At 51.1% G+C, this 24,830-nt stretch overlaps 1 protein-coding gene across 1 annotated transcript in view; it reads left to right on the forward strand.

Moving 5' to 3' along the window:
* The window catches only part of LINGO1 (leucine rich repeat and Ig domain containing 1), a 140,176-nt gene that overhangs the window by 15,806 nt on the left and 99,540 nt on the right, over positions 1-24,830 (forward strand). Inside the window, exon 2 of the mRNA XM_018081529.2 lies at positions 20,653-20,695. The gene's annotated coding sequence lies outside the window, so the exon portion shown is untranslated. The remainder of the gene's footprint in view (positions 1-20,652; positions 20,696-24,830) is intronic.

Below are 24,830 nucleotides of genomic sequence, written 5' to 3' on the forward strand. Positions count from 1 at the left end.
ATTCCTCCTCCTCCTCCACCTCCTCGGTCAGGGCTGCAGGTGCCAAACTGCCTCTCTCCAGCTGCCAGCCCTGCCTTGGCAATCTCAGTCCCCCTTCCTCCACACCCCATCTCCCTTTGGAAAACCAGCAGTAACTCTTAGTCGGTGCTGTCTCATGGATCATTGCCTTGGAAATCCCAGGGAGAAGGGTGCTTGCTCACAGTCCCGTGTGGCCACTGTGATCCTGTGCAGCCCATCGCCACCCTGGCACTGCTCACTGAGAGGGCAGGGCCATCCCAACCTCTCCTTCCTTGCCGCTCTAGGATGCTCCCAGCATCTTGCTCGTGCTTTTAATAGCTCGAGCCCCGTGCTTTCTAGCAGGCTCACCAGCTGACCTGGATACAGCCACGCTGTGTCTGGGCTGAGCTCCCCTGCTCCCTCCTCGTGTTGGGGTGGGCTGGCTTGTTGGTGCCAAGGAGGGGGCCTGTTGCACCCCAGGTTCTTCCTGCAAAGACAGCAGCATCTGTCATCCTGCCCACTCCTGCATCGAGCATTTCCAGTTCAGGCTGGGTAACAGGGATTGCTGCCAGCATGCGCCTCTGGATCTCTGCTCTGTGGGGGTCCCTTCTCTTTAGCAGGCGCTTTTTGTCCCAGATGCTGTTCTACAGAGAGGAAACAGGGACAAATTAGCATCCCTGGCATTTCTGGCTTTCCTCCCCTCCTTGCCTGCCTTCCTCCCCTCCCTTCTCTTTTTAAAGAGATTCAGGTCATGCCTGGAATTAGGGCTCCCTGAACTGCAGTGAAACAGCGTTTAAACTCCTTACCATTGATTTAGATGGAGTGGTTGGGGTTTGGTTTGTCCCCCACCCCTGCCCTCAGCTTCAGATGGGCGTTCACAGCACAGCATATTACTCTTTCTTTCATGGCCTTTGCCACTGTGGGCTACTCTTCCCTGCATAGGTGGGTCTGGGGGCTCTGGGGGGCTGCTCCCCACTTTGCACCCCGCTAGCAACGAGATGCTTTTGACACAGAGACCTTGCAGGAAGGCATTTTATTTAGCCATCTTCGTTTATCACGGCGCTCCGGCTGGGATTAGACACAGATAAGACAATCAATAAATCCTCCCCTTGGCTGAGATGTGCCGTGAATTTTTCAGGGGAGGGTAGTGAAAGGAGGGCACCCATTCAAAGGCAGCACGATTGGCTGGAGGTGAGGGAGAGGACAGCCAGTGCTGTGAGATGGTGGCACAGAACGGACCCTGCCACGATCCCACTGCCGGTTTGTAAGAAGGCGTCTGTACGTGGTGGAGGAGAGAAGAAACCCTGTGCTGCTGCTGCGGCTGGTGTGACTGTGCTGCTGGAGAAAGTAGGTCAGGCTGTGCTGCAGAGCCTGGCACGAGCCCCCAGCACAGCAGGGCACCCACCTCTCCCCAAGCACCCCCTCAGCTGCTCTCCTCACAGCCAGGCACAGCCAACCCCACGCCAAAGGAACCCACTGGCGGGGCTGAGTTGGCATCAGCTCCTTTCCCTTGTGCCTGGGCTCTTTGCCTCTGTCCAGTGGTGGCTCTGGGTGAGGGTGGCAGTGTGGGATCTGTGCAAGGGGAGAGGCAGAGCTGGAGGGAGGACAGAGAGGGAGGGGATGGTGTGCTGCATCTCCCCTGTCTGCCCTCTCCTGCCTGCGTCCCTCAGCCGGCCTCCTGGCTCAGGTGCAGATTTGGAGGCAGGAGGGATGCCCTAAGATGCAACTCCAGCATCAGGAGGGAGCAGCCTCTTCTCCATCTCCCCAGAATTTTGGGGTCTCTCATTAGCTGGGGGTGGACAAAGCTCAGGGACAGCATGACCCTCCTCCTTCTGAGAGTGTGTTCTGCATCATGAGGGAGATTTGGGGAGGAAGAAAAATGGTTAAAGGCAGAGTTTAACACCTAAATCTGCAGGGTTTTTGTGTGCCTCACAGGGCTCTCAAAGCCTCCCTCAGAGAGGAAGGGGGGACAGGACAGAATGAATGATGGGGATCCTGTGGGTAGGGCTCAGGTGAGGCTGGAGGATGTTCCAGCTTGGCTCAGGAGGATGGCGCAGGTTATCACCACTTCCAGGAAGGTTTCTTGGCTGCTGGGGACAGGGGAAAATTAAGATGTTCTTCCAAGACAGAGATGTTCCAATTGCAAATCTGGAGCATTGCCCTGGCGCAGCACTTTGCTGTAGCTGTAGGAACCTGTTGTGAGATGGAAGGAAACTTTGGAATGGTCCTTGCCACAGAACATGGCTGGGCTTCTGCTCCTGGCCACGCTGTGGGGAGGGATGCTGTGGGACTGGATCACAGATACAGGAGCATGGCTTGCTGCAGCCAGGGCACGGGACTGCCAGGCTCAGAGAGGTGACAACCCCATGCTAACATGGCTCTGGTGGCATCAGGACCACGACCCAGACTGCAGAAGTGGGCAGGGACACTGTGTCCTCCAGCAAGGACCTGGTCTGATCCAAGAGGGCTGGTGCTGAAAACGCAGCGAGCCAAGCAGGGAAAAAATTGAGTGCGTACATCACAGGCAGGTCTGGGCTTTATTGATTTTCAATGAAAGGCTGTGTCATGAATTTTTCTCTCCCACTGTATTTGCTGCAAAGTTGCATCTCATCTCGAAGCTAACCACTAACTAGAGAGCTCATTTTTCCCCCTCAGGAGATGCCCTGGGGGGAGGCAGGTTTGCACGTGGTCTTTTTAAGTGTGTGATGGATGCAGCAGCTTTACTAATCCAACACCAGAAGAGAAAGCTGGTATTAGCAGCAGAAAATGTTATGTCCGGCACTTCAAGTGACTTACTGTGAAGGGGTTGCATGTGTGATGCATCTTATTTGATGGGCTGCTCCAGGATCCATCTGGGAATGGTGTCCTGCTGTCCCCAGGAAGGACAGGGCATCAGCTGAATGTTGTCACTGTGTTTGCTGGTTTGCCTTTCCTTCCAACAAGGGGAAGATTCTAAAAGAGAGGGAACATAGTCCCTATGGCAAAACCCTTTTGGAAGCTGCTGAGACATCCTGTTGCATCCTGCTTTTAAACTGGTGTTCAGAATCTGGAGCATCTCTTTAATCTTGAAGTCATTGTTTTTAAACATTGAAGAACATTTGGGAGCGAGTAGAGCTCAAAATGTTTTAGAAGACATTTCTCCCCATCTTCAGAAACTCTTACAGATCTTTTTTTGCCTCCTGATGAATGTGTTGAGAATCTGAGGGAAAGCATTGAAACCGGCTGAGGGGTTTAAAAACAGAAAACCAGTGGAGAAAGTTGGAAAGGCTTAGGATGGGTTTCTCTGGAAAAGAGGTAATGGAGAGGAGATGTTTGGCTAGCAGGGAGGCGATGGAAAGATGTTTTATCCAGTGTTGGGTAGCACTGTGCACCACAGCAGCTCATGTCCTCACAGGGAGAGGCTGGGAAGTCTTGCAGGGTTGGGAATTTGGTTGGGAATGCCCTGGAAGGGTTAACTCTGGTGGCTGGATGTAGCTGGATGCACAGAAGCTGAAGTGGAGCAGTATGCAAATCTATCCACTTTCATAAACTGCTTAATTAGGCGAATGTTAATGAGACGTTAATTACTGTTGTGCCGGCGAATCCCACGGAACGGAGATTATGTTTCTCTTCAAACATCCAGTCTTAATTATAACTTGTGCTTAATTCCACTGTCTTGCTTGGGACGGAGCTGGGTAGGGAGGATGAGGCGCCAGCTCCCATGGCTGCCCGCCCGCAGTGCGTCTCCCGTCCCTGCCCACGCTGCAGTGGTGGCTGTGGATGCGCAGGGATGGAGCTGTGGTGGTGGCTCCAGAACAGCAGTGGTGGCCTGGGGACGGTGGCTGAGAATGCCTCCCCTGCAGCCATCTCTTTGTGCCTGGGTCCAGCCTGGCAGCAAACCCTCCAGGTGCCTGTTGTGAGCAGGTCAGGGTGGAAAATCTCGTGTCGTGTGTAAAAGCTCCCATCCTTTTCCTCTGTGGGCTTGGGAGGTCCCCGTTGGTGCCCTGTGTGTGCTCCAGGGATGCCACATTGCTCAGCTCCAGAAGTGGTGGCCCCAGACTGGGGCAGGGGAGCCTCTGGGGATGTGAGCATCCAGCATGTGCCCAGTCCCCTTCTTCCTCACTTTCTGTTTCTACCTGCCTTGGCCTTCCCAGTTGGATTGCAAATGCATTCTGTTACCTGTGCTTTGCAGTTCCTATGTTTTTTATGGTGAATTGCCAGAGATCTTGCTCCCACAGTGCCTGGCACATGTGAATATTTTTAAATTATGGCTTCAGCTTGGAGGTCATCAAGAGACCACTGCAGAGGTGAGCAGAGAAATGGCATCCCATTTCCCATTTGAACAGCTATTATTATTATTTTTCTTTACACGGCTTTTATTAAAGTTCAGGATAATATAACGCTTTCAAATGAGGTGATACTGAGCCATGGAATGTGCACCCTTGGGTTTTTGGCTGGTTTTCCTCTGTGCATAGCTGGTGGCTGCTCTGGGCTAACCAGGGGGTTCCCTTGGTCGTTGCTCATTGCTGCCAGCCAGGTGGCAGAGCGGACAGCATTGTAAGGCTGACACATGAGGCTTGGTCTCCATCAGGGCTTTGTTGGTAACAGTAGGGAAGATTTCTTCCAGTGGTCAGTCTCTTTTTCCCCAGGGAGGTGTTTGCCTTGCTGCTGCTGGTGGTGGGAGAGCCCACGGGCTCCACTCCTCCTGGCACGAGCTCAATGTCCTTCGCATCCCCAGCAGACAGGATTTTAATCACACACTATATCTGCATGCCTCAGAGCTTGTTGCCAGAATCCTGCAGCTGAGAGTAGTGGAAATCATCATCTCGGGCCCTCTCTGATGGCCAGCAGCATCTGGGGAAGCCGCTCCAGGGTCGGAGTCACTTTGGATTTCCATTGCGTGCCACTGAGAGAGCATGTTGTCCCCCGAGCGATGATTCTCCACATTGGGTGTTTTCAATTACAAAGGGTGTCAGCTTAGGTTTAGTTTCCTGTGTTTCTTTTCTTCCCTCTGTTCTGACTCTACTGTTTGATTTCCAGACAGGTTTGATATTTCCTCTTCCAGCAAGCCGGCAAGCCCCGGGGACTTTTGTGGGCGGCTGGCTCCGGCGCCACTCCTTTGATTGCAGGCAATGTCCCTCTGCGAGGGATGGGCTGGGCCCTGGGCTGGAGGACCAGGAGCAGACGGGCTGGGGGCTGCACCCATGGCAGCACCCAAGGGGGTGGCACCGCTTGGGCTCCAGCCAGCTCTGCCTGCCTCCTGCAAAAAATGGTCTGAACATGAATTTTTTAATCTCCTAAAAAGCTTTTCTACCAGAAGAAATGTGTCCAGCAACCAGGGATTTTTGCCTTTTTTTCTTCTCCTCTGCATTCTGCATCTCTCAGTCTTGAAGTCTCTGTTAATTAATTAAGAATTAATTCGTTGCAATTCCTTTAATTTTTAAAAATGGCAGGATCCAGCAACATGCCTCCTCGCAGAGCTGCCTGCTGCTCCCTCCTCCCCTCTTGCAAAGCAAATCTCGAACAAACAGAGCCCTGCTGCACAGTCAACAGCTGCGTGGGAGGCAGAGCCAGCTCTTTGCATACGATTCCAATCAAATACAGCGTGTTGGGGAAACATAGGGGACACCAAAGCCAACATGAAGGGGACTGAGAGAGGCTATTGCCTGCTTCGAGCCCCTGCTGCTGAGATCCCCCTGTCTGTTGGTGGCTCCTGTGCTGCTTTTTGGAGCCCAAAAATGCCACGAGCATGTGCTGGCAGGACCAGGTGCTCCAGTGCAGCCCCACTGGGTGCCAGCACCTGGGGTGGGTACCCAAGGGGAGCATCACAGGCAGAGAAGCAGAGCCCCACACCTTAAAGCCTTAAAATAAAATAAAAGGAGGAGAAAGGAGGGTTTGGCTCAACGGTGTCCAAATTAGCCTTATTGTGCTGGGAGCTGGGCGTGGGGTAAATCCATGTGCACAGTACCATGTGTCTTTGCTGAGTGAGATGCTGGGCAATAAATGACTGTTTTTCATACATTATCATGGCCTGACAGAGGTGGTGCAAAGGTGATAAATGCAAAAGTTTGAGTTAACTTTTAGTTGTAGTTGTCTCTCCTTAGGGGGAAACGAATTCCCTTTACTGCCAGCCATTGGGCTTGTGCAGTTGGGACCGTTCTTGCCCTTAATTTTTCTTTTTTATTAATGCCTGATAATTTGTTTCTCATTTGCCTTCACTTGCCAGGTTGATGGCACCGTACCACTCACCTTGTCTGGATGTGGGGCTTTCTCTCTAGTGCTGAGTGTGTGCAAGGGGATGCTGGTGGGGGACAGAGATGCTCCTGGAGACATCAAGGCAGGGACACTGTGCAGAAGGGGATGCTCGGGGCTGTGGGAGCAAAGCCCTGCTCCACCAGGCAAGGGAGGGGAAAGCAGTTGTTCCCCAGCAATCAGCCAGAGTCAAGAAAGCAGGTCTTCAGCAGGAACCTGCAATATTAAATAGTCTTTTAATGAAAAATACATCTGCTGTTGAGCTGTCTTGCGGCCCGAGATGCGGGTGTGCTTTTTGGTTCTGCAATGGTTGCTGCAGGACCTTTTATTTTACAATATTTGAAACAAAACTGGAATCTATTTTTAATCCTTTCCCTTTCCCCCTTTCAGTCTTCTCTTGCCACTCAGCTGTTGTGCTAAAAGCTCAGTAAGGGTTTGGGAGAGTCCAAGAACCAGGCTGGGTGCCGAGCTTAGGGCAGGAGGACAACCCATCCCTGCATGGCCCCTTTGCCCAGTGATCCTGGCTGAGGCCATTCCACTCAGGGCTTTGCAAAGACAGGCAGATCTGTGGCTGGCTGCCATTTAGTAGCTTTAGCTTTTCAAGGAGGGAGGATTTTTTTTTTCCCTGCCAGATTTGGGGCAGACCAGGCAGGATCTCCTCAGCCTGGATTTCAGATTGTCTTATGGCAATTCTGCCTGGAGGCAGAGGTAAAGGCTGGGTCACAACAGTTTGCTCTTTGCTAGTGCTTTTCACACTGGGATTTTTCAGCAATTCCCCAGAGAAACCAGCCATTGAAAAACCCATCCTGCTGGTGAGGAGCAGAAGGGGCCGGTTACACGGGCTGAGGTCCTGTGCGGGGTATTTGCTGCCAAAGCCTGCTGCTTGATACATTTTAGCATCCTCAGAGATGGAGTTTGTGTGTTTGGGCAGTGCTGGCCCTGCCAGTGCCATGGGCTGCCCCCAGGAGCTGTCTTGCCTTTCCTGCCGCCGCAGAGGCCCCATTTATCCAGAGCAATGCGTGACCTTACAAAAATAACAATAAAGAAAAGGTATGTGAGAAACATCTGTGAAGTAATAACAAGATCCCAGGAATGGAGCTGCTTTCATCTGGAAGCTCTTTGCTGACTGTGAGTTGTTTCTGTCCCTCGTTAGAGAGGGAGCCAGGCGGCGATGCCCGCTCAGATCTTTCTTTACTTTCAAGATCCCCCCATGGCATCCTGCAGGCCAGTGAGCCTGGCCCCTGCCAGCACATCCCTCCTGCTGCTTGCTGCTGTTCTGGTTTTTAATCCCTATAATCAGCCCCGCATCCAAGCCTGGTGGCAGTGGGAGAGCTGGGCTCATCCTGGGCTGTTGCGCCTTCCCTGCCACCTTACATCCCAAGTGAGAGATGTGGAAGGGCTGGGAGCTCTGGAGTATGGAAACCCCATGTCTGGCCTGGCTTTGTAAGACTGAGCTGCCAGCTTTGCAGCCAGTCACCTCCCAGCCAGGGTAGATGCTGCTTTATTCTTGTGCCAGGTCTGGTCCAGACCCCTGGGGAACACCCAAGCAGTGCAAGTGCTGGCAGGCACTGTGAGCCTTTCTAGCTGGCTGGAAAATATCCACCAAGACATCATTTCTTGGGAAAAATCCGGTTTGGCCAAGCTAAAACACCTGTGGGACTCTGTGTTGAAACCTGAGAAGGAGTGTGAACTCTCAGGGCTGGACGAGGGGAGAGCTGCAGAGCCCCAGAGCAGGGTAAAAAACATGAAGGGACCACACTGGCAGGTTCTGGGAAGCAGGAAGGAGGATGGGGGGCTTTGGACACATGGAAAGCCCAGTGCTGGTTGTGCCTTGGGCAGAGCTGGTGTTTTCAGATGAAGCCTGTGTTGCTCTGGCCTGCTCTGCCATCTGCCTGGCTGTTAACGTGTGGTTATTTGCACATGGCTTGTAAGGGCTTTCAGCGTTGTCCCTAGTTGGACTTCTCCTATAATAAAATAATTTTGCTGCTCTGGAAGGAGGCTCTTCTGCAAGAGAGGATTAAGGTGTATTTCAGTGTTTGCCTGTTGGTTCGTGGCATGAAGGGATGGGCGGTTGAAAGGTGCTGCTTCTGATTTTGAGGCTCAGTAGTTGAAATGCCTCGTGTTGAGCTCAGGAGAGGAGGGATTTCATGCAAACTGCTGGAGTTAAAAGTGGGGTTATGCAGGAGGAACTGTGTCAGACCCAGGTTACACTGATGAGGTGGGGTGGGGGTCTTGCAGGCTCGTTGTCACCTTGGAGGTGAAGGGAGCAATGCGCCTGTGAGCATCTGAGAGCATGTTTGTACACTGGTGTAACATCCATAACGTGATTTCAGGTGTGAATACACACATTTACACTGCTGTACACGAGAGCAGGATGTGGCCCAGGGCCTTTGGTGGGAATGCAGGAGGCCAGAAGCAGAGTGTTTAAAGGCTAATGAAGAAACCCTAGAAAATTATTAGCTTTGCAAGCAGCATTCCTGTGTGCTGGAAACAGGGGTATTATGAAGTTCGCAGTAGGGCCTTGGAGATCTTTGGAGCAAGAGTGATCCGTGTGCCACGCAGTGATATTATTGGAAAGGGTGGCTTCACTGCCTATCATCTGTCTTTGTTGAGTTAGCTCCGTGGCCCATCGCCAAACACAGTGCATCTTTCCCTTGGCCGCTGACAACCCACCTACTTGGAGTGGGTGATGATTTTTTTGTTCCTCAGCTCCGCTGGAAAAAATGAGTGTCCTTGTGGGAGGGTGGGAAGAGAGAGCATTGCAGGGTGACATCCCCCAAGGAAAGAAGCAGATTGCTGGGCTTAGGTGTCGGCTGGAGCAATGTTCAGTGTCCCACTGCCATCTCAAGGTGGTCCTGTTCGGCTCCTGCAGACTGTTGGGTTGGGGCTTCACTGCCTATCAGGCTTGGTGAACTCCTCCCCCCCAAGCTACTGAGGGAGCTGCAAGCAGTGGCAGAGACTCCCACCTTCACTCGTGGTAGGTGTGGGGATGCTCTTGCTTGGCCTGAACCCATCCCAGGGCAGCCAGGCTCTCCTTGCTGTGTTGCCACTTCTCTGAGGCTCACCCCAAGCCAGCGTTCCCGGTGTAGGTGTGGCACAGGATGAGATGTAGTTCCCTTCTTGGCTTCTGATGCTGTCAAGGCGAGGAGTGCTTGCCATGCTCCTGACTGGGATGGGAAGCTTCCTTTGGACTTGGCACTGTGTCTGTGCATCCCTGCAGAGCTGTGCTGCTTGGGGAGTGGCTCCCCAGGGCTCTGACAGCAGCCGTGCTGGCAATGCCTGCGGCTGCCAGCCTTCCCACTGCTGCTCCAGCCACGGATTCCCCTCTGTGCTGCTGCTAACATGAATTCCCAAATCCCCTCCATGTCAGACATGAAGTGGTTGCTTTGCAATGAATTAGGTTGTTAGGGTTTTTTAAAGAAAAAGCCTGGAAAGCATCCCTTTGGCCCCAGAACCACTGCCCAGAGGACAGGAGCAGGTGGGGGGAAGATGCCATGCAGGGAAAGAGGAGATATCAAATGGAGACAAGGGATGTGGGAGGGGAAGATTGCACTGGATGCCTCCCCTAGCACTGAGCATCCGTCCTCCTGTGCCAGCAGCCCCACCACTGCCAAGGCTAGAGAAAGTTTGCATTAGGGGTGTGATGCTGCTGGGGCTGCCCACCCTTGGCTGCCTTTCCCTTGCAGGAACGCTGTGGAGGAACCAGAATTCTGATTCCCTGGGGACTTCTGTGAGGGCAGCATCTCTCCGGGTCAAGGATTAAATCCATTACAGAGAAGCACTTGGGGGAAAGCCCTGGACTCGATGCACATGGAGGCTGATGCATTAAAACCATTTCCTGTGGAGATCTCCCACTTGGCAGGCAGGGAGAGGGGTCGGGCACAACCCCACCCCTGGAGCTACTCCAGTGCTAATGGCTTGCCTTGCTTGCAAGCCAGGAGCAGCCTGGTTACCAACCTGGTGCCAACTGGAGAAAAAAACCCTTCAGCCCCCAGCCCCTCCGAGGCCCGAGGCATCTGAGACCCTTCCCTGTGCCGTGCTGTCAGTTTTGTGGGGCTGAGCAGTAGCCTGGGGCCGTGCTGCTGCTCTACCAGCAGGTTATCAAACCTGAGGTGGTTTTCCCAACCATTTCAGTCCCAGCTGCAAGTGTTTTGCAAGGAAAAATATCCATTTACAGCGTTCCCGAGCAGCTCTAACCATAAACAATAAGTGGGTCCCTGGAAGGTCACGTTTTCTTGCTGCAGTCCAGCACCCGGCTGGGACGGCTGCCTGCATAGGAGGTACAGGCAGGTGCAGGCAGGCATGCTGTGCCACTTTCTTCCTAGGTGTTGCCTAACAGATGACAGGATGCAAACAGTCTTAAAAAACTTGCCAGATGAGTAGCCCTTTCCCAGAATGGGTGCTGGAGTCGAAGCAGCCATTCTGATTTGCTTTGAAAAACATGTGTTTTTCACTCTTCGTGTATTTTTCCCTTCTCTTCCCTTCCATCTTGCATCCCCACACACTTCCTTTCATTCCCCTCCTTCCTCCTCCTTTTCATGAGCTATTTTCAAATGCTAGGAAGGGCGAGATCTGAGGGGAGAAGGAGTAACCGAAAGAAAAAAAAAAAAGAAGGGTGGTAAAATTATTTCACACATTTACGGGAAAAAAAAAAAAAGGCGTGGGTGTGGGGAAAGAGAACAGCTCCAATTCCCAGATGACAAAAAGCAACTTCATTCATTTCCCGACGTAATTTTATCAGGTAGGAAGGTTTAGTTACATTTCTGCAGCACTACAGTTCCCAGTGATGGCCCTAGGGTCCCCAGGTTGTCCCTTCTGCTGTGCTGCCCTGAGCTGGCACAGGTTTGGTGATGGGGCTTTGGTACCAGGAAGATGAGGCAGGAGGATGCCAGGTGGAGGGGAAAGTAAGGATGAGCTTCTGGAGAACATGGCTTTGGATTAAGCCAAACTCGGCCCTGGGAAGGGTATGGGAGATGTTACAAATATCACCAGCTTCACAGGAAGCATTTCTTGACATGTGGGCAGTATGTTGGATGGTTTCCTGTGTTTAATAAATAGGATTAAACCCAGCGACAACAGTGCTCACTGGGAACTAGGAGTTTGGGTTGTGATAAACTTTTTAGATGGCAAAATCTCTTTATGCTCAATTGTTTTTTCATTTCACTGGGAAAACTGGAAATAACTGTTTTGGCTTGCCTGAACCGTTCTTTAAACATGATTTGTTTGTCTCACTGGCCACACCAACTCATAGAAAAAAACCAAATCCCTAAGGAAGCTTTTCTGAGTAGCTCACTGCTGCGATGCTGAAGGCAGTGCTGGAGGACTGATGCTCTGGCTGTCCCACATTGAAGTCCTGTCCCCTTCATGCTATCGAGCTTTGGAGAAGGCCCCAATGGGAGGAGGTTGGGGACCCAGCAGCAGGCATTAGCCTGCCTGTCTCCCTGTGCATGGGGCCAGGATCTTGCAGCAGGCTGGCATTTCACACTTTGGCGAGGGTGACATTTTCTTTGCAGCTTTTCCATGTTCGAAAGCTGGCATTTCACCCCAAGAGGAAGCTGGTATTTATAAGGCAGGGCACTGGCATTTCATTCATTGTTACCATCCAGTGATTCAGACAAGGTCTCTTAGCCAGAAAGGTCAGCTGGGTCTCTGCTGTTCTTTGCTGCTTTTCTTTCTTTTTCCTTTTTTTAATGCCCTGAGGGAAAGAGGGAAAAACGAAGCCACGCCACATACCAGAACTGCTGATTGCCATTTTTCTTGCCTTGAAAATTAAGGTCTGCTATGCTACATAAAAGCTAGGACTTTCCAAAGTCCATCTTGCAAGGGTGTCTTTGGCAAGGTCCTTATTTTGCTTTAAGTTCCAAAGGTACTTAAAGCAAACCCCAAGCCTGGTGCCAGGGCAGTGTGGGGCAGCATTTCCCCCAGTGCTGTGTCAGTGCTCACCATGCTCACCATGCATCATGGGTTTTTTTTGGAGCTGGATCTCATGTTAGCCTTAGTATGCTTCAAAAAACCTAAAACTGCATCTTTTCTGGCCAAACATCACATTTTGTCCCCAGGGTTGCTCTGGGGATGGTGATGTTGCATTGCCCCTTCCAGGGACGAGGGGCAGGATGGGAAAATCGAGTGTGGGTCCCCGCTGTGACTCTGGGGCTCTTGTTGGACTGGGGCGATCTAGACACTGCCAGGGCCTGGGAAACAAATAAAATCAATAAGAAGCTGTTAAATTGTGCCTGAACCTCGCTAGGAACAGCGTGGGGAGTGCTGGCTGCAGAGATGTATCTGCTGCCACTCCGCGGGCTGTGGCACATTCATTAAGCATCTTGAAGATGGATACACCCCCCAGTTCACCTCCTGCGAAAGCCTGGGAATTTATTTCCTCCTGAACCGTGCCATCAATCACCGGTGACAGCACCGCCTCGGCACCACGTGGCTCAGCCGCCGAACAGCTGGAGAGGCATCGGGCTGGCTGCCCTGCCACAGCGGGAGGGGGCTGCCTCGGACCCCCGTGCCCTCGCTGTGGGGAGGGGGATCCCATTCCCTTGCTCTCAGCACAACTGCTGGGAGAAAGGCTGTCCCGCGCTGCAAATGCCTTTGTGCACCTTTTTTTTTTTGCTATTCAGAACTGCCTTGTGCCTGCCTGCAGCTGGTACCTGCGTCCCTTGGCAATTCAGTGCTGTCTGCATCCATCTCTAATCCCCAAAGGCCAGCGGCGGGGGAAGATGGTTCCTCATCTGCTCTCCCCTCTGTGCATCGCCCTGTGGTCCTGGCCCCTTCCTCAGCACCCTGGCTCTGCTCCCAGCTGTGCATTCCGTGCTTGCTGGGTGAATTCTGGGAGCTCCTGGGGCTCCGCACTACGTGTGTAAATGCAAGAGCCTGAAGTCTTGGCAGAAGAATTTTGCCGTGCCTGGCTTGATGCTTTTAGCTTTGATCGGAGCACCCAGAGAGGAGCAGGACAAACCCAGCGATCCGGGGCAGTGTGCAGGGTGCTGACTGATGTCTGAGCTGCTTTGCCTCCCCCTTGCTGAGCTGCTTTGCTCAGTGATGCCCTGGACTGGAGGGATGTGACAGGTCCACTTAGCAGGAGGAAAGACCTGCTGGAGGGGGCTGAGTGACCCTTCTGCCCTGCACCCAGCACCCTTGGCCCAGCCCTGTCTGGACGCTGTGGCCACCCCTTTCCTTCCTGGCACGGACATTTCACCCTCCAGTGCCTTCCTCTGTCAGCCAAGCTGCACATTACTTCAATTTATGCAGAGACCTGAGTTTTACTTCTTCCTGTAATTTCTTCTGATGCATTTAGTTTTTTTCCCCATATCATCTAGGAACCTACAGATTATCCAGTAAGAGCAGAATGAAGACTTGTCAACCTTTCTTACGTGCTCCTTGAGATGAAAATAACTTCCTGAACCCCTTATAATGCTTTATTTTCTGCTACTTCTGTTATTCTGAGTATAATTTGACTGACTAAAGGATCTTGAAGCTAAGAAGAAAAAAAAAAAAAAAGATAAAGTAGACTAATAATAATAATGGTAAAAACTGCTCCCGAGAGGCTGATAAGGGCCTGGAAACTCACACACAGGCACTGCCCGTCAGGGCAGGTGTGAGCCTGCTTTTGTTCCCCAGCTCCATAAGCCAGTGCTGGGAGTAGGGACAGCCGGTCTCTGCAAAAAATGGGATGTTTTTCAAGAGAAGAAAGATATTGTGTCCCCTGTGATATGGAAATGAGCAGGGAGGTAAGGGCAGGGAGAGAGGATTTCTGATGGTAATGAGGCTTTACACTGTCTTTCTTGCCTTGCCTCCATCCCTCCCTTTCAACTGTAGGATGGGGTTTCAAAGGCTGTTGTATTCTTTTCCTTGGATTATTTGTCATGTTTTTTTTAAGCTTGCCTGTTGTGGTTTTTAAAGATAAAAGGTGGGAGCCGCAATGAAGGGAAATTTTGTGAGGGCTGGGAGGTGCTTCAGGGGTTATGGTTACTGATGTGACCGTGCTATGGGCTCTCGTAGGTGGGTTAGCTGGGCTTAGGAATGCTTTTTCTTTCCCATCTTACAAGCCTCAGCACTGCCAGAGAGGGATGTGATCTGCTGTCTAGAGCAAAGGCTGGTGCCATCCCAGAGCATCATGTTACAGCTCTGTAGCACTGGTGGAAACCAGCCCCTTCACAGTTGTACGCCACTTACATCTCTTGGATGTTGCTTGTACACATCCTTATGGCACCTCCTTTGGAGGAACAGCCTCTCTTCCCCTTGAGATGGCTAAAGACTGAGTATTCCTCTTGCTGCTAACTCAGCAGCTGCAATAGTCCTTGTGACAGTCACAACTGGGCCTTATTTTAGTCTCAGTTTGTCTAGATTCAGCCTCCAGCCACTAACTCTGGTCCAGCATTTGTCTGCTGCCTTGAGGAACACTCTGTATTCTAAACCCCTACCTCATGTGAGAAGCTGTGCCTCTCGATGGAAAGGACTGGATGCAAATTTCTTGTGCAAACATTTCCTGGTGGAAAACTAAGGTTTGGGCTGAGCTCAGTTTGTCAGGTAAAATATGTGCTCTCTGCTGACCAGGTGAAAACTATCTCCTCTGCAAAGCCAGTGCTGCTGGCCCATGGATGTAGCTCCCAGGGAAGGAAGGTGGGGAAGGGACAGCTTGGGTCGAGGGGAACGAGGGGGCATGGAATGATCTGAAGCTGCTTCTGGGCAGTCTCAGGGTTGCTGTTGCCTCTGTGTTGCTGATGGCCACTGAATTCCTGCGTGGCAGGCAGTGCAGTGAGCGCCTCGGCAGGGAGGGCAGGCCAGGCTGAGCTACATTGTCATTGCTTTTCGTCTGTTCTTGATCTGAGAAACTTCACTGAACCTCCCAGGGGAGCTCCCTGCCCCTTCTGCCCCGTGGACCACTGAAATGTGGCTGCTTGCAGAAAGTGCTGATGCAAACCCAGCTGATGCTCTGCAGGGCTTCCGCGGGTCAGGAGGGCTTGCAGGTCAAATCTGCTCTTCATGCAGGAGCTGTAAGCAAAGATGCCTCATGGTGAGCTTTGCTGGTGTTTATTCTGGAGCTCCCTTTTTAGCTGAAGCCCTTGAGCCACACTGGTGTTGCTCCCGCTCTGCCCAGCAGACATTGCTGCTCAGCTGTTTGGTTTTATCCCTCCCTAATTTTATAAGAAGTGACAGTAAATCTATCCCGTATGCACAGGACTGTGTGGGGTGTTTAAACAATCATTCCCATCCAGATGTGGTGATAGCTTTGGGGTGTCTCTTGGCAATGTGGGTTGGTGCTGGGTATATTACGCCATAAAAGTTAATGTTCAGAGTCTGACATTCAATCCCACAAGAGCAGGAGGGTGTTTGGCAGTGAACTGTGCTGTGTGGGGCAGTCCCATCGCCCATGGGTGCTGGGAGGGTGCCCAAGGGGTGCCAGGGATGTCTCCTATCAGACCTTCCCAGAGACACTGCCATAGAAGGGCTCCCAAGCACAGCCAAGGGTACCCACGCAGTTTGTCTTCACATCCAAAAAGACCATTAGCCTGGGAGGAGGAGGAGGAGGGGGAGCAAGGGGACGCGGCAGAGGAAGATAGGCTGTGGAGTGGAGGATTTGTGGGAAGTTAATGGGCGGTGAATTGGCATTATGCCCCGGCAGGTTCTTATTTCCCTGCCTCTGTGCTGGCTCATCCCCACCCCAGTGTGGGGAGGGACCATCCCCCCTGCCACGGCTGCACTGAGCTGGGCAGGGCAGGGCAGGCAGGCAGTGCCAGCCTCAGGGGTGCCTGAGGAGGGGGATGCACCCACAGCTGGGGGCTGCCCCAGCACATCATGACCAAGGAGCCAGGGTTTCTGGCTCTGAGGCCTCAGGCACACAGTGGGTGGCAAAAGGGATAAAGCAGAGAAAAATGAGGTTGCTTCGCTGCTGCCCTGCGGGTGATGCTGAGGGAGATGCTCCATTTTGAATCAAATCTGGATCAAAGTGGAGATAGCTCCTCTGCTACTTGGGGATGTATAAGGCTGTGTCTGAGCTCATAACGTTAGGGTTAAAGCCATCTCCTTGCTCTGCCTCACTCCTCAGTGCTCTCAGAACAACTCGGTATTTGCTCTGCTTCATATTACACTGTCTTGGAGGAGCTGGAGGGAGATTGCCATGGCTTCCCCTCTGGGCAGGAATGGTGGCAGGGCTTGGGCTGTGCCTGCTCTGAACTGGGAAGGATTCTGACTCTATAGGAGAGTTATTTTTGAGACTTCCTTAGATTTGAGGGCTGCAAAGAAGTTTGCTACCCAGCTTCTTGCTCTGGGGCAGGATACTTCCCCCATCAGCTCAGCCTGCAATCCCAGGGCAAGTCCCTGATGAGGAGCCAGGGTGCAGCAGGGCTGGGGGCTGGAAGCACAGTCCAGCCCAGTGGGAAGCATTGCAGCTTTCCTCTCCACGGGGCAGAGAGAGAGACCATTGCCTCAGCCAAAGTAGAAATTTTCTGGTGTTGTTATTAACTCTCCGACTCGGAGACAACAGCTCTTCTCCCAGGCCTGGAGAACACTCTCAGCAGCAGCACTGTGACCATTTAAGGCTTTCACTGTGTCCACTGTGCCCTCGCCATGCCACACCAGGGAGGGCTCTGTGCTCTGGTAATGTGACAGCAGTGCTTGGCATAGGGTCAGGAGCATCCTGATGGTGGCATGCTGGGTTTGGGAGCCACCGGTGAGGGATCAGCCCTGGGGGTGTGGCTGCAGGGGCTTTGGTCCTGACATCTGCATTCGCCCTCCTCCATGTCCCTGCTGCTCAAAGCTGAGACCTGCCTGGGGGAGGTCCCCAGCAGCAAGGGGACATGGTGGGATGGTCACCTGCAGGCCAGACCCTGCTTCATCCAGCGGTTTCTGCAAGACCTTTTCCCTGCTCGCATTCCCTTTCTCAGGCCTGGATGGGTGAAATAGACTTTACAGCCCCAAATCCCTTAATCTCCAGCATCCATAGCAGCATTAGCCAGACTACAGGAGTCATATACACACGAATTGCACTCAGAGGAGGACACGCTCACCATTTCATGCTGGAAGGAAACGTGTTATTCATTTTCTCCTGTCTCCCACCCATCTCTGCAGAAGTACATGGAAGCCATGATAGGGATATGTTCAACATGCAGAGAAATGTCACAGCTGAAATACAACATGCTCTCCAGGCAGCCTTGCAGGAGCTGCACGGGGTGACATCTGATGAAAATGGGGCCTAAAGCTGCAGCACATCTAGCTACTAACACTAAGGAAGTTATGCTAAGCAATTAGTATCCTTTATTTCTTTACAATCCTCCCTTTGTTTTTCTTAAGCATTCCTGCTAATACATTTAGCAAGGCTTGCAAAGCCTTTCAAAAAGCATGATCAGTTTGCATAATCGTATCTACAAAATGATTACAAGCACCAAACCTAATAGACTTAAAGCTAGGACGATTACCACTGGGTGGAGCAGGAGGTTATAAATTCCTCTGGCTGCAGATGACCACCCTAGGAGAGTTTCCCACCAGTGTTCTCCACGCACCATATTTTGTCCACATTATGGTGTGCAGTGATTAGAATTTTTTTCCATCAATTCATATATGTTTTAATAGTTCATGTAAGTCACCACATTGTGATAATTTCCTTACCAGCGTTGAGATTAATTCCAGTCAAAATAGGTAACAAGTCTTTAACTAGTGTATAATTAGACTGTAACAACTGGTGGGATGTAACAGGAGCGGTATAATTAAAACCATACCCTATAATTCTAGTAAAGTTACAAATTCAAATATTTGAATGATTACTTGTATATACAGTAATATCACCTACAAAAATAAAACCACAAAGGGTCCTTAAGAAAACACATCCTTTTCCAATATATATAAGTGTAGTTTTAGGGGTTTCATTGGCATATGTTTCAAAAATGACAAATATTTTGCTCAGTGTCAAGACATGTCTTGGGCTTTAATGGTGTTACTTTTACAAATGAATCCTTGTTGTTCCCATCAAGACCAACTATTAGCCATATGTGTCTGCTTTGTGTTATCCGTAGTTTATGTTCTGTTGGAAGGAGTATGATCCCGTTGTGATTTGAAACAACAATTGGGTATATGGTGTATACTGAAGCATTATATTACTGAGGCAGAAACTGTGACCTTATTTTTATGGGGTCATAACTGTCCAAATACCACGAGGATTGAAATTCTCTTTCAAACTGAGTTGTGTTGTCCCAAATTGCTTTTCAGATCTCTGTGGGTAAGGTACCTTCTTTGCCTTCCCTCATGTAGGCACCCTCCTGTGCCCCTGTAGAGTGCATCCACAGTTGAGTGTGGATACAGCTAAGAGTGGGTGAAAGATTGCCCTGGACCAATCCAAGTGTCTCTCTTATTAATTTTCTCCCACTGAGGCAATCTATTAGATAAGAGCCATTGATTAGTCCCCAGTACTAATAGAGAGGATCACAATGGGTGTTCTAATTGCTTAAATCACTTGTTGTTGCACTTAGTTTATTTAGGAGTACTTCAACATCCATACCATTTAGGACTCCAAGTCCTGTCCCTGTAGTACCAGTTGCATCCCTTTTTGTTTTGCTTTGAAGGGGGCTGAGCAGAGAAAGGGTAGTGAGTCCTGGGTCAACACTTCCACAAGTGACATTAACCTTTACTATTACTTTTTAAACTATTATCTGTCATCTTGTAACAACTGGTGTTAAGTGTTGAGCAGCAAGTGATATTACTGAGGCAATGATACCTGTCCCTACTGCTTCCCTCTGTCAAGGCTAAATTATAAACCTTATCTGATTGACAACTGAAAGTGAGAGCCTCCCCATCGGGGGTTTCAGGAATTGGGAACCTTGTTCCTATATAATCTAGGAAAACTGTCTTCCTTCTGGGTTTTTTTAACTTTCCACTAATCCGGATCATCCATCATTTTTATCCTTAGCCATGCTGTGGCAGTAACAGAGTCATTAATACCAAGAGCAGTGAGATGTCCCACTCCACTCTTGGTTGATGGGAGAGTTTTTCCAGGAGTCAGTCATTCGTCAGCTGGCTGGCCAGTTACCACCTGCTTGATGTCAGAATGGTGTATCCAACTTTCTTTTCCTAAAATTTTAACAGCAAAATAGGGACACAGTAAGATGGTATTTGGCCCTTCCCGCTTGGGTTCCAATTTGAATTTCCATGAGAACACGTTAATTAAAATTACATCTCCAGGTTGCATATCAGGTACCAGTATTTCCAGAGGCGTGGGCTGATACCATTAAGCATATTTCTCTTATTTTCAACACCCTTCTGCATATATATGTTGTGTTGGGTCAACCATCCATCAGATGAGACCAGCAGGTATCTGAACTCCTTTAATAAGGCCCTGGGTCATCATTTCATGTTGTGGAGGCCTGGTAACTGATGTATTATCACTAGGAAGTGTACTCATTGAGGCTATGTCAGCTAAAGTATTTCCTTCTCTAATTTTTAGAGTGGCCTTGGTATGGGCTGGACAGTGTATTACAGCAATTTCTTTGGGTGCTGGGCTGATTCCAGCAGTTGTGAATTTCTTCTCCTTTTGATACTTTTTTCCCCAATGATGTGAAAAATCCTTGTTCCTGCCATAGCATTGCCATTGTATGGCACACCCTGAGAGCACACCAAGAGGTTTTTGGCTTGTTTCCCTTTTCCCAGATGTTCTGTACATGTCAGGGCTACCAGTTCACCCTGTCTTTGCTGGGAGCGTGCTGTGGTTACGCTAAGCAATTAATATCCTTTATTTCTTTTCAAGGTGAGGAGCCAGTCCCTCATCTTTACAGCTGGGTGTTTGTATGTCCCATGCCTGGTGCTGCTCCTGTTTGCAGAGCTGATAACTGATGGCAGGGAAGACTTTACTGTCTGAGGAATACTTATGCAAACAAGCACAGTGGTTTAATAGGGAACACCCTGAGAAATCTCTAAAGAAAGCGCAGTAAATTCCCCTTCATGTGGATTTATGGAGAGATTTTTCACAGATATTTATGGTTTCCCAGGTGCATTGTTGTGAGTCCTTAGCACTGATTTGCATGGTGTGCTCCAGGAGCTGATGAGAGGAGAACATTGATGGGGCAGCCCCGTGTTCATACCAGGACGGGAGCAGCGAATGGCTCCTTAATCCCCTGGTGAGTTCCCACTGTGTGGGGCAGGTTGCGGCACCCCCAGTGCCAGCTGAGCACCTGGAGACCCTGGAGAGCAGGGCTGGGTGAATTTAGATGGCCCTGACTAATTTAGATGGTCCTGGTGCAATGCAAGGGCAGGTCACTTCCTTCCTGCTCGCAGTGGCACAGCCTTTCTGAGGGTGCTGCCATGGGACAACCTGTCCCATCCTACCCCTGCAGGCCTGGGCTCCACCAACACTCCCCAGTCACCCTCCTAAACCACCTGCTGCTGTCCAGAGCCAACCCACTGAACCACATCCCTCTTTCTCTTCCTTTCCAGGTTCCTTGCCTTGCCAGCAGGTCCTTGTAGGATTTCGGCTCTGGTAAGTGCAATCCCCTTCTCCTTGCTGAGTGCATGCCAGTGTGAAAGCATTGTGTGGTGCTGGTGGGGCAGTGAGGCCAGGCACCATCACTGCTCCCCAGGCAGGTGTAAGAGCCTGAGTGAGCCTCTCTCAAGGAGCCAGCTCCCAGGGTGCTTCACCCCAGCACGGATTATTTCCCCACTGTGTAAAAATAGGCTGAAATACATTTATCACTGCCTTTCCGTAATCCACAAAGGGAAGCTGTGTGGGCATCTTTAATCCTTCCTGGGTAAACTTTGTCAGATGGGAATTGAAAACTTCAACTGAGTGATTGGCACAATGATTGCAATAAAAGCTGGGAGGGCTCTGCCACTGGGTGGGACTTGGGGTCCTTTGGAACAACAAAAAGGTGAAGTGATGGGTGGAAGGAGAGCACAGCCTGCCTGGGGACCTTTGCAGAGGAGCCAGGCTTAGAGGAGCATTTAGGACCTGGAAGAAATGTAAAAGTCAGAGGTTGCAGTCCTGGTTGCAAGCTAGTGTCATTACCTGTAACCTTTCCAGGTATGGGCTCCTCTCAGGCCACTCTCTCTGCCACCAGCTACCTGGCTGACTTTCTCCTGGGGGACTCAGTGGGTAAAAAGATAAAATTTCTCGTCTTTCTTGGGCTTCAGTCTCTGTGCCATCCAGTGTTTGATGTTTTCACACTTCTAAAATCTCTATGGGTTTTCTATCCTTTAACCCAGCAGAAAGGGTCCTGCTTCTGTGCTGGGATAAATTAGCAGGACTGTCTTGCAATCAGCACAGCTGCCACGTATTGTGCCATCTTCACCTTTGTCCTCTTCACGTGTTCTCTTTAAAGAATATGTATTTATCAAAAAAGCAGCTTCTCTGTTTGATGCCACCTGTTGGGTTCATAATTCAGCCCCACAGAAGGCGTCAACACCAGTCATGTGCTCAAGGATTGGCCACCACTGTCCCGGGTTGCATGGCCCCGTTGAACTTGAGGGTTTTTCTTTTCTTCAGCAGCAAATGGTTCGCTAGCTGGGGCCTAAAATTCTCAAAGAGAGGGTTGTTATGGTGATCTCAGGGTGTTTTGGGTGCTGCTGGCGTGGCCTTGCTCTGAGACAGACCTGTTCTGGGGTGGGAACACCACTGTCTGGAGCGTATCTAACCATCTCACTGGAGGGCATCTGGTGTGGCATCAGCTCACCACAAAAGCTATTCCTCGCTCCAAAACTGTGGAGAGACTCCTGATCTTGTGAATGCTTTGCTTGTGACCTTGGCAGCCTCAGCTGGAAGCAGCTCAGGCCCTCAGGAGAGCTGTGCCGTGTTGAGCAAGCAGCACTGCTGTGCTGGGTGCTACTCCAGCACATGGCAAAACTCCAGCCAATGGGTGGATGAACTGACCAAGTGATTTTTCTCTGTCAGGGCTGTGTTACATTGGGAAGTGAACTTAACAGCTCTGTCTTCACAGACAATTCCTGCAGGAGCAGCTCTGGCCACGCTCCTGCCAGCAGCAAAGAGCAAGTGTCTGTGGCTGCAGAGTGGGGACAGGGAGAACAGCACCTGTCAGTCCTCAGAAAAGAGGGGAAAGTGGAAAATGGCCTGGACGAGGGGGCAGTGGGGGGAGAAGTGGCCGTGGGGGTAGAATTGCCTCTCCTGAAGCATGGTAATTGGCTCATGGCTTCTTCTCCCCGATCCTCTTACACCCCTCCCGTTGCACACCTCTCCCCAGATGCGGCCGTGTGTGTTAGCAGAGATAAAAGCTCTCTTCCTGCACGGGCTCTTCTTCCCCAGCATGCTTAATCATGAGCCGACGTGGCAAACAGCCTTCCTGAGAGATGCCCCAGGCTTGGCCCCTCACTCTCCCTCCCTGCCTCCTGCCTTTTGCCTCTGCTCCCGCTCTGCCCCGCACCCTGGGGCTCCCCGCACGGCCGCGCAGGCTGCGGGGCCATCACGTGCCTCTGATAAATGAGCTTCATCCGCACCCAAAATTAATCACATTGTCATGCTGGCAGAGGATGAGGCAGCTGTGCCGAAATGCCCGAATCCCTGGCTAATTTATTACAGGGGCTGGATGCAGAGCTGCTCTGCAGCTCCTGCTGCATGGGGACACGCTCCGGAGAGGCGGATGGTAACGAGGAGCTGCGAGGCTTGGCTGTGAATGTCTTGGAAGGAGGTATTCTCCTTCTTCCCAGGGCCCAGACATTGATTTTCAATGAGAAGAACCTGGTGGGAGACTTCTTGCATCCAGGAGGGCTGATGCTGCTGGTGACAGCCCAGCTCCTCTGAGCCACCGTGGACCTGGAAGCTGATGTGCCCTCCTGCACTGGAGCATGCTCAGGAACCCAGAGCAGAAGACTAATGAGGAAAATGAATATGAGGGAATTATTCCAGGATTTCCAAAACCGTGGTGTTTGCGGAGGGTGGAAGCAGGAGGTGCCCAGCCAAGCTGATGTGTCTTGTTCACTTAATTACTCCATCACTGCTCACTAGAAACAAAGTGTTCACCCTCTGTGTGCCCACAGCACTTGTGTTGCCTGTGACAGGCTGGGATTGATGTGGAAGACCAGCTCCAGAGCTGGAGGCTCTAAGCAGTGCCAGTTCCTGGTAGTGGACATCTGGGACGGGGACCAGTTGTGGTGTTCACTCCTAGTGTTGTGCATCTTTTCAGGAGCCACATCATCCTGCTTGCTCATTGCCAGCTGCTCCTCTCCATTTCAGTATGGGTTTGCTGGGCACACCCTCTTCTCCTAGGTCCATCCCTAGGACAGATGCATGTTCCTCCAATATATTCACTCTCACTTGCCTTGCTGTAATTAATTGCTGATTCCAGACCAGACTCAGCTCTGGAGTGCTTGTTAACTAATTGGATGCCTTCCAACAAATCCCAGCAGTCTCTCCACAATGGGAAAGCCGTGTGTTCCTTGTCTGCTCCCTGATTGCTTTGTCCCCCTGTAGTCGATGGGAGCATCTTGGAAGAGATCTGCTGGGGCTGCTCTCCTGGAACTCGCAGGGGGCTGCTGACAATGTGGCAGGTACTTCCTGGGCATGCAAAACAACGGACAGCAAAGCAAAGTACAAGGTAAATGCCCCATACAGCGACTGATGGCATCTTTCACTGTGCTCCCAGCTGGTGGAAGAGGCTGGGAACCTGCTCTGCCTGCTGGTCTCTGAAGGTTTCACAACGACTCTCTTTGCAGATGTTGTCAGACGTGGGTTTTTTTCCTCGTGGCCCAGCAGAAACGCAGGAAAACTGTTGTCCTTTGCAATCTGAGGTTCTGTGTTGCCCATGTTTTATGGTCTCATGTTTTTAGAGAAATGAGGTTTTTATCAGTAGAGATTGAGTTGCTGGTGCTCCCAACAGCTTTCCTAGGCAAAAACACTGAGTTGCTTTTGTTAAAACTTTAAATCTTAACTCAAAAGGGAATGGACTACCTTAGATCTGCCATAAACTGGTGTTCAGATAAACACGGCATTTTGGGGAGGGAGAAAGGGTGTTTTGGTCTCCTTCAACATGTGTCTGTGAGGACCCCATGGGGTCTCTGGCTGTCAGGCACCAGCAGTCGTGGTCAGCTGAGCAAGAGAGGATGGAAAGCTCCGTCTGAGCATCTCTGAGCCTCCTCCTCAGACCCTTCAGCCTTCTGGGCCAACCAGGGGGTTTTGCTCCCTCCTCACCCGCATGTGTTAGACCAGATTTTGGGGGCTGTGCTTGTGACTCCAAGCTCTTGGGAGAGGCAGATGCGTGCATGGCTGTGAGCGGGAGACATGTCTGACCTGATGTTCATCCTTATTTCTAATCCTCCTGGGCCTGTGGGGTATGATGCAGAGAAAGAATTGGCTCGGTTGCATGTTCACAGCAAGCCGCTGCTGCGGAGGAGGAAAGGGCTTCCATGGGTGCCACCCCTAACCCTGGGGATGGGTCCCAGTGGTCAGCACTGCTCAGCCTTGTTGAGGCTGCCTACTTCACCAGGCTGCCTTATTCTTTTCATATGCTTGTATTTTTTTAAGTCAGGGCTACAGCTGGGGCTTTGTAGGCACCCCTTTGCCAAAACGTGACTGGCTTATGCCGCTGTTGAGTGGAGATGCCAGGGAAGAGCTGGGGAACAACTGAGACTTGATGTGGGAATTCGGAGGTGCCTGGTGATGCCAGTGC

The sequence above is a fragment of the Manacus vitellinus genome, unplaced genomic scaffold (assembly GCF_001715985.3).
Source record: "Manacus vitellinus isolate BGI_N305 unplaced genomic scaffold, ASM171598v3 scaffold_53_pilon, whole genome shotgun sequence".
NCBI classification, from domain to species: Eukaryota; Metazoa; Chordata; class Aves; order Passeriformes; family Pipridae; genus Manacus; species Manacus vitellinus.